Below are 15,495 nucleotides of genomic sequence, written 5' to 3' on the forward strand. Positions count from 1 at the left end.
TTTGTTGCCATGTTCTGTGCTAAAAGTAAATAAAATCTCCTTTATGTTTGGGGGGAAACCAAAGCTCTTGTCTCAAGCCTCATTAACGAACCTTGCATTGTGGGGAGCCCGATTTAAAGGTCTCATTTTCCCTGGTTAACCATCACCAGGGTGGCGTAGTCATACACTTATATTAAATTCCTTGCTTGACACTCTGTTACACATAGAATGGGAGATTATCACGTTCTATCAGACCATTGAATGGGCGAAGTAGGCGACCTACCGTCTACCCCGCGATTTATCAGACCATTCAGTGGGCGTAATCAGGAGCTACTGACCTACCGACGGAGATGACTTAAATACTTTAGTTTCGGTTTTGGTTTTGGTTGTTTCGGTTTCGGACCATGACGGAGGCGCGCAGTCTCAGGCGAGGTGGAGCCCCGCGACGGGCCACCGAAGGAGCTAACCCTCATGAAAAACTGCTACTGAATTACTACACAAAAGCTACTTGTGTAGTAGTGGCTGTATAGTCACCTGTAGCAATTGTGTAGTAAATCTGTAATTTATTCACTATTCACAATACATCAGTAGAGTTTCTTAGTGAAACAGTGGTGTTCCCAGTAGTAATCAAGCCGAGTAGTGAGAAAGCTGTTAGAACATTACTGCTTTACTACAAGGGCATTTAAATAGAGATTGTGTAGAGATTTTACTACTGGCTTGTGTAGTGAATATGCAGTAACTACTATACAGAATCACTACAAATATTTGAAAAAGTGATCAAGTAGAGTTTTTACTACCTGCTAGTGTAGTGCATGTGTAGTAACAACACTACAGAATCCACTACAGTAGCCGAGTAGTGAAAAAGCTGTTAAAACATTACTGCTTTACTACAAGGGCATTCAAATAGTGATTATGTAGAGTTTTTACTACTAGGTTGTGTAGTGAATGTGTAGTAAAAACACTATATAATACTCTACAGAAGCTGAGTAGTGAAAAAGCTGTTAAACATTACTGCTTTACTACAAGGGCATTCAAATAGTGATTATGTAGAGTTTTTACTACTTGATTGTGTAGTGAAGATATAGTAAAAACACGACAATCCTCTACAGAAGTCGAGTAGTGAAAAAGCTATTAAAACATTACTGCTTTACTGCGAAGCCATGTAATTGATCAAGTAGAGTTCTTACTCTACTTGATCTGGTCTTTGCTGGTCAAATGCATGGGTGGACTGCCCAGCAAAGACCAGCTTACCAGCTAGACTTAGCTGGTCAGATGGCTGGACACTGGACAGACCAGCAAAGACCAGCTCAGCAGCTGGTCAGGTTTGGTTAGATCAGTGGTTCTCAACATGTGGATCGGGACTCCCAGGGGGGTCCCCACATGATTTGGGGGTGGTCCCCAGATGACAGTGAAGTGACAATTTAAGGACCTTTAAGACCTTTTTAATACCTAAAAAAACAAAACACCATTACTCCATCAAAAGTAACAAACTATAATATAAAAATGGTCAAACATTGGCCAAATTGTCTAACAATAATAATAATATAAGAAAACATTTTGAAAATAGCATCTACAAGCTCACAACACCTTCCTTGCGAGGCGTTGTGAGCTTGAAGATCTGCTATTTTCACAATAGAGTCAAACTAAACGTAAATGCATCAACTCCTACATTCCAAGTGCTTATCAGGGTGGGGGGTCCCCAGCTCAAATATGATTATTTTGGGACGTCGCGGCCTGAAAGGGTTGAGAACCACAGGGTTAGATCACTGTTTCCCAAACAGTGGGTCGGGGCCCATTTGTGGGTCATGGACACATCACAAGGAAAGATCCCTTTGTTTGTTTCTTACAAAAATATATTACTATATTATTTCAAAACATTTCCCACCCAAAAATCGAAAATCTTCATCAATAAAAAAATAAATAAATACAAAATCTAAGAATCATACATCATACCTGCCATTAGACTGTGAAGTTTTTCTTCTGTTACAATACCCCCCCCCCCCCAGTATATACAGTATACAGTAGGCCTATACAGTATATTTTATTTTATTTTATTTTATTTTATTTTATTTTATTTTATTTTATTTTATTTTATTTTATTTTATTTTATTTTATTTTATTTTATTTTATTTTACATTTCTTGTCCTTTTCTTGTGATGTGACATAGATAATATATTTATTTTATCGCAATTGGCAAATAATATGCTAGTTTGATTCTAAATAACACTTTTTATTGCTATGGTTACCAAAATGAACAGATCTACAGATCTACATCTTGTCGCAATTCGATGCGTTGTGAGCTTGTACATCTATTCTTTTTTTTTTTTTTACAGAGAAGTGCATTATGGGCCCTGAGCAGTGTTGCCATATCTGCTTATTATAAGCGACTTTGGGCTTGTTTTTCTGTAAAGTTGCTTCAATTGCTTGTAAATATTAGTGAAAGATTTCACTTCTTTTTGATAGTAGAAATAGCAGATCTACAAGCTCACAAAATGCATTGCAAATGCGACGCACTGTGAGCTTGTAGATTGGCTATTTTCAAATCTGCAAATGTCGCTTCTTTTGGGCTTAATTGTTTTCACAGACCTGGCTGCTTATTTCTCTCACAAAATCTGGCAACAATGTCTCAGCATGCTCGCGACTGCGCGGGGAGAATGAATGTTGTCTCGAGCCTGCAGCACTTCAATAGAAAGTTAGATAAATTGCGTTGCTTTGGATTCATCAAAAAGAATTATAAACCGGCTTCAGAGAAGATAAAAGGATGAAGAAGAAGCGGCGGACATTTTAGGTGAGTGTTGACACACAGAAATACTGTTTGTGTAGGCTTTTTAGCCTACTATTACTGTATTGATAATAAGTGCGTAGGCTGATGTTTTTGAAGTCAATGACCCAACTCTACACATTGTTTAGTTATTTAAATTGTCTTGATAACGGGATTATGACTAATTTATGAATTTAAAGAGAACTCTCAGCTGAGAAGCAGTATGCTGCTCTTTGACAGTAAGTTCAAGTTATTTTAGCAATGCAGATTTTCAACAATAGTTCAACTCTTGAGAGCGTAAAATGAAACGTATCATTTTAGCATCTTAAGAGTTAAAAGGTATATAAGGGTCCATTAGTTTACCATAACCTTTCATTCACGGTACCCCTGAATTACACTGTTACATTTTTAGGATCTTGTATCATTTTACACTACGTAAATATCCCCATCTTTCCACAGCATGAAATGTCCATCAGTTTGCATCAGTACTGACTGCAAATAAATGTATACTTGACGTTCAACCACTTGAACCTTAGCATCCCTATTCTGGGGGAACATTCCCCAAAAAAGCCAATTTACAAGCTCACAATGTGACGCGTTGTGAGCTTGTAGATCTCGTGATCTGGTGTAGATGTCATCAGGTATTTTACTGAGCATTTAGGATCTAAGGTTAAACTTACAGAAGTGATATATATTGTTGAATTCCAAATATTCAGAAATGATTCTGATTTAAATTACATGATTTGTTTTTGTACATCTTTACAGATCTCCCAGAACTTCTGAGCCGAGTTGAAGCTCTCTCGGGGGCTTTAGACACAGGGGTCACCCTGAGGCCCTGTCAAAATCAAGCTGCACAAAAAGAGGTAGTTGTTACCCAATATTATATTTACTTATTTATTTCAAGAGCCCCCAATTTGATAGAAAATGTCCTAATCTACGTGGTCTAAAGCCAGTATTAATTTGACTGTTTTTGTCACGTGCCACTTCTCAGCTATCCAGCTCTAACCTTAGACATTTGTCAGTGTTGTCGATAACTACTATAACTTCTACCACTTTTTTTGGTCACATGATTGGATACTGGATTCTGATTGACTTAAAAAAAAAGTTGTGGGCTAACAACCCTCTGTTTTTTTCCCCGCCCACTTTTGTGTTGCAAGGAGACATTCTGATTGGCTTATAGCAGTCACATGGGCAAGCCTACCCTACCATGCTGAGTGTATTCTGAAACAATTAAGGATTGTAACTCAATAGCCTTGCATGTTTTCTTTCATTTATATGGTCGAAGTGGTAGAAAAGCAATTTACCACTCGAGGGTCGTGTGTTATGGTCTGATAAAGCCACTGTTTCTGGGTTGTTTTGCACTCGCATAACCCACTCTCTCTCGTGGTAAATAGCTTACTACTACTAGTAATATTCAATGATTTCTGTTTCTGAAGTTATTCTGTACACTGTTCTGTTTCTTTTTCAGACTGACATTGGAGGAGGGGTTCTTGTGCCAGAGCACTCCCTCCGGTACATCGACCACTCCAAGCACTCAGCCTTAACAAACGGTCTCCTGACCCTCCTGTTCAGCAGAACTGAACTAGCACAATGCAGCATCACAGGTAGGGGTGTGCTCAATGGTCTCAATGGTTCATTTATATAGCGCCTTTAATCCAAGGCGCTTTACAAATATTGCATTACATTTACCCATTCACACACGCATCCATACACCAATGGCGGAGGAAACCATGCAAGGCACCAACCTGCTCACTGGGAGCAACCAGGGGTTCAGAGTCTTGCTCAAGGACTCTTCGACACTAACTCTGGGGGAGCGCGGGATTGGTTTAATGCCTTTATTGATACGACAGCATACTGACAGGAAACTGGTAGAGAGAGAGACAAAGGTCGCCCGGATCGGGAGTCGAACCGGCGACATCAGAGACATTTGTGATATGCGCAGTAGGCCAGCGGGAGCCCACAAAATGACCTTTTCTATTGATTATTCATGCCACAGAGAATTGAGTTCAATAATATGTTCTTGTATTTGTCACATGTCTAAAACAATAATTTGACTTCAATTCTGGATGGGGACTATGTAATTAATACACTTTAGTGGAAATTATCTATTAGCAGCATATATCTCATTCCTATACTGAGTCGGCCTGTGTGTATAATTAGTAATCATAATACAATTAATCATTGTATGCCAATCATAATGATGATCATCCTAAAATAATAGCAAAAGTGATTGTGATAATTATGGTTATCCTGATAATTAGCTGAAAATGGTGATACAATGTTTGTCCATATTGCCCACCCCTAATTACAGGAAAGAAGTGCAACATCCAGAAAGACGTTGCCACCCCGAAGCCCATGCTTGACCCGCGGAAGCTTCAAGCTGTTGTTGGTGAGATTTTAAATTATTGTTTCTTGCTTCATGACCTGAAATGTTAACATTTGAGACAACTTTAGGTCGACAGACAAGGGTCTGTCGTGATGTCCCTCCCACCCGGAAGGATATAGAGACACAGGGCGAGAGCACACAGTAGGATGTTTTTAAAAATCTTTGGGATCATAATGACTCTACATTAGAGGCATATCTATTGGGGCTGTCGCATTAATCGCATACCGCAATATTTCTGTTTCAAACCGCAATGGGGAGATATACCACACAAACCACGGCTCACACTAAATGGTCACAAAGCATTACAAAAGCATACACAGCAATGAAGACTAAGTGAACATTAAAATACAGTAAAAACTCATCTCTGCTGTGCTATTTAAAAAGCAACACTGTAAAGCTTATTCATTGTAGGTTATTTATATATAGTAATTCAAGTGTAAAATTGCTGTTAACCACCTGAACTCCATATGGTTGAGCGAAGTCCCTCAGAGCTCTATACTAGTGTATGTTCTGTCTTATATTATTGTGGGGAAAGCTTTTTGCTGAAAATAGCCGCTTGGCAAGCTTACAGCGCTTGTACAAGCTTACAACGCTTTAAACACATTTGCCTTCCCCACAAAAAGGATGAGGTTAAAAAAGGGTGGGGTGGGCCATTGCAATTTTTGTCGCATACCATACTTCTGAGACACTTAATCACACCACGGTTAAAATTGTGTCATCGGGACAGCCCTAATATCTATGTCTTATGGATCATACCCTCGGAGCCCAAACAATCCTAACCTGACAAAGGTGGGTGTGTTCCAGCGGTTGTTATCTCTCCCATTGGTCATTGAATGACAGTACTGGGCGATGATGGTTCAGCATTGCTCTAGTCTGTTACCCAGAATTCAATTTTAATCATTAATCTGTTTTCTCTCCCTCATACAGCCTACGTGATGGAGAAATGCGACGTTCCCAAAAAGAAAGTTCTTAAGGTGGTGACAGCAAAGCTTAACTACGAGGACAAGGTAGGGAAGCCAAAACGTCCCAAGAAGACCGGTGGACATCACAGAAGACTGACCCTTCACCTCCAAATATACGTAATGAAGTCTAGACCTTAGCTGAAAAAAAAAAAAAGATAATCAGATCTGGGCCACATCCAGATTGGAATCCAAACGGTATTAACATCACGTGACCATTAAAACCAATCGGATTCCAATCTGGATGTGGCCCAGATCTGATTCAGACTGAGCTTGGCTGCCACTGTAAATGGGGTCCCCGTTTTTTTTAATTTTATATATGTATATGTATTGTTTTTATTTATATTGTTGTTCAAGGGCATGCATCTTGTGTTTTTTTTTGTGTGTATTTTTGAGAAGCGGTCTTGCAACAGCTTCGGCAGTACAAATAAGGTTGAAAACTTTGGAAATCAGTTTTTTATCCGTGATGGGATTTGTCCACTCAAAACCATCTTTAGCCAGTTTAGTACATTCAGCAATGTATGGAGCTAAGAAAGTTTCCATTTTTGGCTTACTCGGTCCAAACCAAAGGGCTGTCACCATTATATGTTGTTTCCGCAGTTTGGGCGGCAGCTCAATTAGTTGTGTTTGTAAAGGCCAAATAGAGTATTTGGACGAACGAAAAACTGGGACACCATCACAAGTCCAAATGACAGACAAAGAATCGTTATCAAGTTTCCCCTCAGAACAATTCTTTGTGTTAATTGTATTGATATTGTTTTTATTTATATTGTTGTTGTTCAAGGGCATGCCTTAGGCCCCATTTACACCGGTAATCAGATCTTGGCCACATCCAGATTGGAATCCGAACGGTATTAACATCACGTGACCATTAAAACCAATCGGATTCCAATCTGGATGTGGCCCAGATCTGATTCAGACTGAATTTGGCCGCCACTGTAAATGGGGTCGCTGTCCTAGTGAAAGTGAGTGCCTGTCTGTGCTCAGGTTGAGTCAGACCTATTATTCACTCCAAACCTGATAAGAAATTAATGCACACTGGCTACAGTGCACCTTTTATTCCTCTTTTGTTAAACATACAGCCTGGATAATCTGATCAGATCTGGACCACATCCAGATTGGAATCCGAACGGTCTGAACATCACGTGACCATTAAAACCAATCGGATTCCAATCTGGATGTGGCCCAGATCTGATTCAAACTGAACTTGGCTGCCACTGTAAATGGAGTCCAACTACAGCAATGAATGTACTGCCAGACAGATAATATATTTTGTATTAATATTTGTATTGTTATTGTTGTTATTGTTATATAAATGTTATATAATTGTTATAATTGATTGATTTCATGTCCCCTCGAATAACTGAACCTGAGCATGATTCTGAATTGATAAATGGTAATGTAACCAGTTTCATCATCAGAAATTGCTGATATGCAGTGGTCAAGTAATGAGTAGATGTTGTCATTACTTAATAGTAAGGCAGAAGTAATTGAATGACAATTGTGTAGAGCTTTAAAAGTGACCCAAAAGGGTTTAAGTAGTAACAAAAAGTAATTTGTTAGTGATCAGTAGTGATAAAACACTACATGAACACTACACACAAGGATGGAGTGACTCAATAGGGATTGTGAAGAGATACAGCGGTAAATGTGTAAGCATTCTGTAGACTTTCAGAAGTAATTCAAAAGGGTTTGTTTAATAGTAAGACAGAAGTAATTGAATGATAATTCTGTAATGTTTTAAAAGGGATTCAAAAGGGTTTGTGTAGAAACAAAGTAATTCATTAGTGATCAGTAGTGATAGAACACTACATAACACTACACACAAAGATGGAGTGATTCAGTAGGGATTTTGAAGAGAAACAGGGGTAAATGTGTAAGCATTCTATAGAGTTTTAGAAGTAATTCAAAAGGGCTTGTTTAATAGTAAGACAGAAGTAATTGAATGATAATTCTGTAATGTTTTAAAAGTGATTCAAAAGGGTTTGTGTAGAAACAAAAAGTAATTCATTAGTGATCAGTAGTGATAGAACACTACATAACACTACACACAAATATGGAGTGATTCAGTAGGGATTGTGAAGAGAAACAGGGGTAAATGTGTAAGCATTCTATAGAGTTTTAGAAGTAATTCAAAAGGGCTTGTTTAATAGTAAGACAGAAGTAATTGAATGATGATTCTGTAATGTTTTAAAAGTGATTCAAAAGGGTTTGTGTAGAAACAAAAAGTAATTCATTAGTGATCAGTAGTGATAGAACACTACATAACACTACACACAAACATGGAGTGATTCAGTAGGGATTGTTAAGAGAAACAGCGGTAAATGTGTAAGCATTCTGTAGAATTTCAGAGGTAATTCAAAAGGGTTTGTTTAATAGTAAGACAGTAGTAACTGAATGATAATTGTGTAATGTTTAAAAAGTGAATCAAAAGGGTTTGTGTAGGAACACAAAGTAATTCATTAGTGATCAGTAGTGATAAAACACTACATGAATATTATCCATAGGGATTGTGTAGAGCTGCAGCAGTAGATCTGTAAGCATTGTGTAGTAATTCAACAATGAATGTGTAGTGATTGTATAGTTCTTTCCAAAAAGCCTATAGTGAGGCTGAAGTAATTAAGTAGCAGCCAGGCAGTGATTTGAATAGTAATTATGTAGTAATTATCAGTAGTGATTAAGTACTGAAACGGGACATTTCTCCACATTTTACTATTGAAATCACTACATAAATCACTACTAATCGCAATAGCAATTGAGTAATGAAATGGTAGTTTTTGTGTAGACATTTTGTAGTAGTTATGAGTAGTGATTCAATAGTGTTTTTTCACGAGGGAAGGCGACTTAGTTGCCGTCCGGAGCGGTGCGACCCTCAGCGCCGTTCGAGTTATGTACCGATATGGACAGAATCGTAAATATTGTTGTGGGGACTGCTCCGCCTCCGTCGGTAGGTCAGTAGCTCCTGATTACGCCCAATGAATGGTCTGACAAATCGCGGGGTAGACGGTAGCTCGCCTACTTCGCCCATTCAATGGTCTGATAAAACGTGATAATCTCCCATTCAATGCATTGATAGCATTCGAAGCCGGTGAAAGAACAGTAACGTGTGAAGTTTTGAAGTGGCACATCTGTATGTTGGTTCAGAACCCTATTACATAACAGACCCGCTCGAGTGATCTCCTGACGCTCAAGGTTCCTTTTGCGCAGACGGAGTTAGGCAAGACAGAATTTTCTGTCAGTGCTCCATCTGCCTGGAATGAGCTCCAGAGGTCCTTGAAAATCAAATCACTTCCATCTTTAGGTATAGTTTCAGGGAAATGATTTCCAACATTTTTGTTCAGGATTGTAACTGCTTTATTTAATTAATTGATTATCATATATATGTTCTAGTTCTTTGACTATTTTAGTTTTTGAGTTCTCTCTGTATTCTGATTCATGTATTTATTGCTGTATGTGAATGTAATTTCCTGTTGAATTACTGTGTTCTGTATCTCGGCTACATTGAAAATGAGGGCCTGCCCCTCAACTGTACTCCGAGCTGAAATAAAGGTTATGATGATGATGATCAATCAATCAACCAATATACATTTATTCAACTTATTTTATTCTCTTATTAGTATTAACCTTTTTATTTTTCTTTAATACTACTTATCATGCTGCCATGGGTGATGGATTTGGAGCAAGGAGACAATTCCTGGTGAGCTGATCAGTGTACTGTATGGGCTGGCAGCCGGGCCGTTACTATATTGTGTGTGTGTGTGTGTGTGTGTGTGTGTGTGTGTGTGTGTGTGTGTGTGTGTGTGTGTGTGTGTGCGCGCCCGTGCGTGTGTCCTGGGCATGACGTTACACTGCCCCGTTGTAACTACCACCGTTAATGTAGTAGGTGGACATTTAAGAATACACCATTGTGTCAAAAAAAAAAAAATTCCCCCAAAAACCTGTTAGGAGTACTTTTCAGGCAATTTAAAGTTGATTGGTAGTGACTTTTTTTTTGGTCCCTAACATTCATCGAGCTCTGGACTTAGTCTTTTTTTTTTCGTTTCGGTAGTGACACCATTGTGTCAAAAAAAAATTGTTCCCCCAAAAACCTGTTAGGAGTACGTTTCAGGCAATTTAAAGTTGATTGGTAGTGACTCTTTTTTTGGTCCCTAACATTCATCGAGCTCTGGACTTAGTCTTTTTTTTTTCGTTTCGGTAGTGACACCATTGTGTCAAAAAAAAATTGTTCCCCCAAAAACCTGTTAGGAGTACGTTTCAGGCAATTTAAAGTTGATTGGTAGTGACTCTTTTTTTGGTCCCTAACATTCATCGAGCTCTGGACTTAGTCTTTTTTTTTTCGTTTCGGTAGTGACACCATTGTGTAAAAAAAAAAAATTGTTCCCCCAAAAACCTGTTAGGAGTACGTTTCAGGCAATTTAAAGTTGATTGGTAGTGACTTTTTTTTTGGTCCCTAACGTTCATCGAGCTCTGGACTTAGTAATTTTTTTTTCGTTTCGGTAGTGACACCATTGTGTCAAAAAAAAAATGGTTCCCCCAAAAACCTGTTAGGAGTACGTTTCAGGCAATTTAAAGTTGATTGGTAGTGACTTTTTTTTTGGTCCCTAACATTCATCGATCTCTGGACTTAGTCATTTTTTTTTCGTTTCGGTAGTGACACAATTGTGTCAAAAAAAAAAGTTCACCCAAAAACCTGTTAGGAGTACGTTTCAGGCCATTTAAAGTTGATTGGTAGTGACTTTTTTTTTTTCCCTAACATTCATCGAGCTTTGGACTTAGTAATTTTTTTTCCGTTTCGGTAGTGACACCATTGTGTAAAAAAAGAAAATGTTCCCCCAAAAACCTGTTAGGAGTACGTTTCAGGCAATTTAAAGTTGATTGGTAGTGACTTTTTTTTTGGTCCCTAACGTTCATCGAGCTCTGGACTTAGTAATTTTTTTTTCGTTTCGGTAGTGACACCATTGTGTAAAAAAAAAAATGGTTCCCCCAAAAACCTGTTAGGAGTACGTTTCAGGCAATTTAAAGTTGATTGGTAGTGACTTTGTTTTTGGTCCCTAACATTCATCGATCTCTGGACTTAGTCTTTTTTTTTTCGTTTCGGTAGTGACACCATTGTGTCAAAAAAAAAAGTTCACCCAAAAACCTGTTAGGAGTACGTTTCAAGCAATTTAAAGTTGATTGGTAGTGACTTTTTTTTTGGTCCCTAACATTCATCGAGCTCTGGACTTAGTAATTTTTTTTTCGTTTCGGTAGTGACACCATTGTGTCAAAAAAAAAATGTTCCCCCAAAAACCTGTTAGGAGTACGTTTCAGGCAATTTAAAGTTGATTGGTAGTGACTTTTTTTTTGGTCCCTAACATTCATCGAGCTCTGGACTTAGTAATTTTTTTTTCGTTTCGGTAGTGACACCATTGTGTCAAAAAAAAAATGTTCCCCCAAAAACCTGTTAGGAGTACTACCGAAATGGGAAATAAATTACTAAGTCCAGAGCTCGATGAATGTTAGGGACCAAAAAAAAAGTCACTACCAATCAACTTTAAATTAACTGAAACGTACTCCTAACAGGTTTTTGGGGCAACAATTTTTTTTTCGTTTCGGTAGTGACACCATTGTGTCACTACCGAAACGGAAAAAAAATTACTAAGTCCAGAGCTCGATGAATGTTAGGGACCAAAAAAAAAGTCACTACCAATCAACTTTAAATTGCCTGAAACGTACTCCTAACAGGTTTTTGGGGGAACCATTTTTTTTTCTCGTTTCGGTAGTGTCACTACCGAAACGGAAAACTCACTACCGAAACGGAAAAACAATTACTAAGTCCAGAGCTCGATGAATGTTAGGGACCAAAAAAAAAGTCACTACCAATCAACTTTAAATTGCCTGAAACGTACTCCTAACAGGTTTTTGGGGGAACATTTTTTTTTCTTCGTTTCGGTAGTGACACCATTGTGTCACTACCGAAACGGAAAAAAAATGACTAAGTCCAGAGCTCGATGAATGTTAGGGACCAAAAAAAAAGTCACTACCAATCAACTTTAAATTGCCTGAAACGTACTCCTAACAGGTTTTTGGGGGATTTTTTTTTTCCTTTCGGTAGTGTCACTACCGAAACGGAAAAAAAATTACTAAGTCCAGAGCTCGATGAATGTTAGGGACCAAAAAAAAAGTCACTACCAATCAACTTTAATTTGCCTGAAACGTACTCCTAACAGGTTTTTGGGGGAACATTTTTTTTCTTCGTTTCGGTAGTGACACCATTGTGTCACTACCGAAACGGAAAAAAAATGACTAAGTCCAGAGCTCGATGAATGTTAGGGACAAAAAAAAATCACTACAAAGTACTACCAATCAACTTTAAATTACCTGAAACGTACTCCTAACAGGTTTTTGGGGGAACAATTTTTGTTTCGTTTCGGTAGTGACACCATTGTGTCACTACCGAAACGGAAAAAAAATTACTAAGTCCAGAGCTCGATGAATGTTAGGGACCAAAAAAAAAGTCACTACCAATCAACTTTAAATTGCCTGAAACGTACTCCTAACAGGTTTTTGGGAGAACATTTTTTTTTTCGTTTCGGTAGTGTCACTACCGAAACGGAAAAAAAATGACTAAGTCCAGAGCTCGATGAATGTTAGGGACCAAAAAAAAAGTCACTACCAATCAACTTTAAATTGCCTGAAACGTACTCCTAACAGGTTTTTGGGGGAACAATTCTTTTTTCGTTTCGGTAGTGACACCATTGTGTCACTACCGAAACGGAAAAAAAATTACTAAGTCCAGAGCTCGATGAATGTTAGGGACCAAAAAAAAAGTCACTACCAATCAACTTTAAATTGCCTGAAACGTACTCCTAACAGGTTTTTGGGGGAACCATTTTTTTTTTCGTTTCGGTAGTGTCACTACCGAAACGGGAAAAAAATTACTAAGTCCAGAGCTCGATGAATGTTACGGACCAAAAAAAAAGTCACTACCAATCAACTTTAAATTGCCTGAAACGTACTCCTAACAGGTTTTTGGGGGAACCATTTTTTTTCCGTTTCGGTAGTGACACCATTGTGTCACTACCGAAACGGAAAAAAAAATGACTAAGTCCAGAGCTCGATGAATGTTAGGGACCAAAAAAAAAGTCACTACCAATCAACTTTAAATTGCCTGAAACGTACTCCTAACAGGTTTTTGGGGGAACCATTTTTTTTTGACACAATGGTGTCACTACCGAAAAGAAAAAAAAATGACTAAGTCCAGAGCTCGATGAATGTTAGGGATAAAAAAAAAAGTCACTACCAATCAACTTTAAATTGCCTGAAACGTACTGTACTCCTAACAGGTTTTTGGGGGAACAATTTTTTTTTTGACACAATGGTGTCACTACCGAAACGAAAAAAAAATTACTAAGTCCAGAGCTCGATGAATGTTAGGGACCAAAAAAAAAGTCACTACCAATCAACTTTAAATTGCCTGAAACGTACTCCTAACAGGTTTTTGGGGGAACAATTTTGGCCTCCACACTTAGTGATTTTTTCGGATTTAACTTTCGTTTCGGTAGTGACAAACTTTCGTTTCGGTACAATGGTGAAAAAAAAAAGTACTAAGTCCAGAGCTCGATGAATGTTAGGGACCAAAAACAAAGTCACTACAAAGTACTACCAATCAATTCTAAATTGCCTGAAACGTACTCCTAAGAGGTATTTGGGGGGACGATTTTGGCCTCCACACTTAGTGATTTTTTCGGATTTAACTTTCGTTTCGGTAGTGACAAACTTTTGTTTCGGTAGTGACACAATGGTGATTTTTTTTTTTTACTAAGTCCAGAGCTCGATGAATGTTAGGGACCAAAATAAAAAGTCACTACAAAGTACTACCAATCAACTCTAAATTGCCTGAAACGTACTCCTAAGAGGTTTTTGGGGGGACGATTTTGGCCTCCACACTTAGTGATTTTTTCGGATTTAACTTTCGTTTCGGTAGTGACAAACTTTCGTTTCGGTAAAATGGTGAAAAAAAAAATGTACTAAGTCCAGAGCTCGATGAATGTTAGTGACCAAAAAAAAAGAGTCACTACAAAGTACTACCAATCAATACTAAATTGCCTGAAACGTACTCCTAAGAGGTTTTTGGGGGGACGACTTTGGCCTCCACACTTAGTGATTTTTTCGGATTTAACTTTCGTTTCGGTAGTGACAAACTTTCGTTTCGGTAGTGACACAATGGTGAATTTTTTTTTACTAAGTCCTAAGTCCAGAGCTCGATGAATTTTAGGGACCAAAAAAAAAGTCACTACAAAGTACTACCAATCAACTCTAAATTTTCTGAAACGTACTTCTAAGAGGTTTTTGGGGGACGATTTTGGCCTCCACACTTAGTGATTTTTTCGGATTTAACTTTCGTTTCGGTAGTGACAAACTTTAATTTCGGTACAATGGTGAAACATTTTTTTACTAAGTCCAGAGCTCGATGAATGTTAGGGACCAAAAGAAAAGTCACTACAAAGTACTACCAATCAACTCTAGATTGCTTGAAATGTACTCCTAACAGGTTTTTGGGGGGACGATTTTGGCCTCCACACTTAGTGATTTTTTCGGATTTAACTTTCGTTTCGGTAGTGACACAAAAACGTTTCGGTAGTGACACAATGGTGAAAAAAAAAATGACTCCACTACAAAGTACTACCAATCGACTCTAAATTGCCTGAAACGTACTCCTAACAGGTTTTTGGGGGGAAGATTTTGGCCTCCATACTTAGTGATTTTTTCGGATTTAACTTTAGTTTCGGTAGTGACACAAAAACGTTTAGGTAGTGATACAATGGTGAAAAAAAAAATTACTAAGTCCAGAGCTCGTTGAATATTAGGGACCCAAAAAAGTCACTACAAAGTACTACCAATCAACTCTAAATTGCTTGAAACGTACTCCTATCACGTTTTTGGGGGGAAGATTTTGGCCTCCACACTTAGTGATTTTTTCGGATTTAACTTTCGTTTCGGTAGTGACACAAAAAGGTTTCGGTAGTGACACAATTGTGAAAAAAAAAATGACTCCACTACAACCTACTACCAATCAACTCTAAATTGCCTGAAACGTACTCCTAACAGGTTTTTGGGGGGACGATTTTGGCCTCCACACTTAGTGATTTTTTCGGATTTAACTTTAGTTTCGGTAGTGACAAAAAAACGTTTCGGTAGTGACACAAGGGTGGAAAAAAAATACTCCACTACAAAGTACTACCAATCAACTCTAAATTGCCTGAAACGTACTCCTGACAGGTTTTTGGGGGGACGATTTTGGCCTCCACACTTAGTGATTTTTTCGGATTTAACTTACGTTTCCGTAGTGACACAAAAACGTTTCGGTAGTGACACAGTGGTGGAAAAAAAAATTACTCCACTACAAAGTACTACCAATCAACTCTACA

The 15,495-nt window shown here is 38.1% G+C and overlaps 1 long non-coding RNA gene across 1 annotated transcript; it reads left to right on the top strand.

Moving 5' to 3' along the window:
• The first annotated feature begins 2,625 nt into the window (after positions 1 to 2,625).
• Positions 2,626 to 5,104, top strand: LOC311048183. The gene is made up of 4 exons (XR_014601068.1): positions 2,626 to 2,767; positions 3,506 to 3,603; positions 4,209 to 4,344; positions 5,052 to 5,104. It is a non-coding gene; the product is annotated as an uncharacterized lncRNA (long non-coding RNA).
• The last annotated feature ends 10,391 nt before the right edge of the window (positions 5,105 to 15,495 follow it).

This window comes from Gymnoscopelus microlampas, assembly GCF_963454915.1.
Source record: "Gymnoscopelus microlampas genome assembly, chromosome: 7".
Classification (NCBI taxonomy): domain Eukaryota; kingdom Metazoa; phylum Chordata; class Actinopteri; order Myctophiformes; family Myctophidae; genus Gymnoscopelus; species Gymnoscopelus microlampas.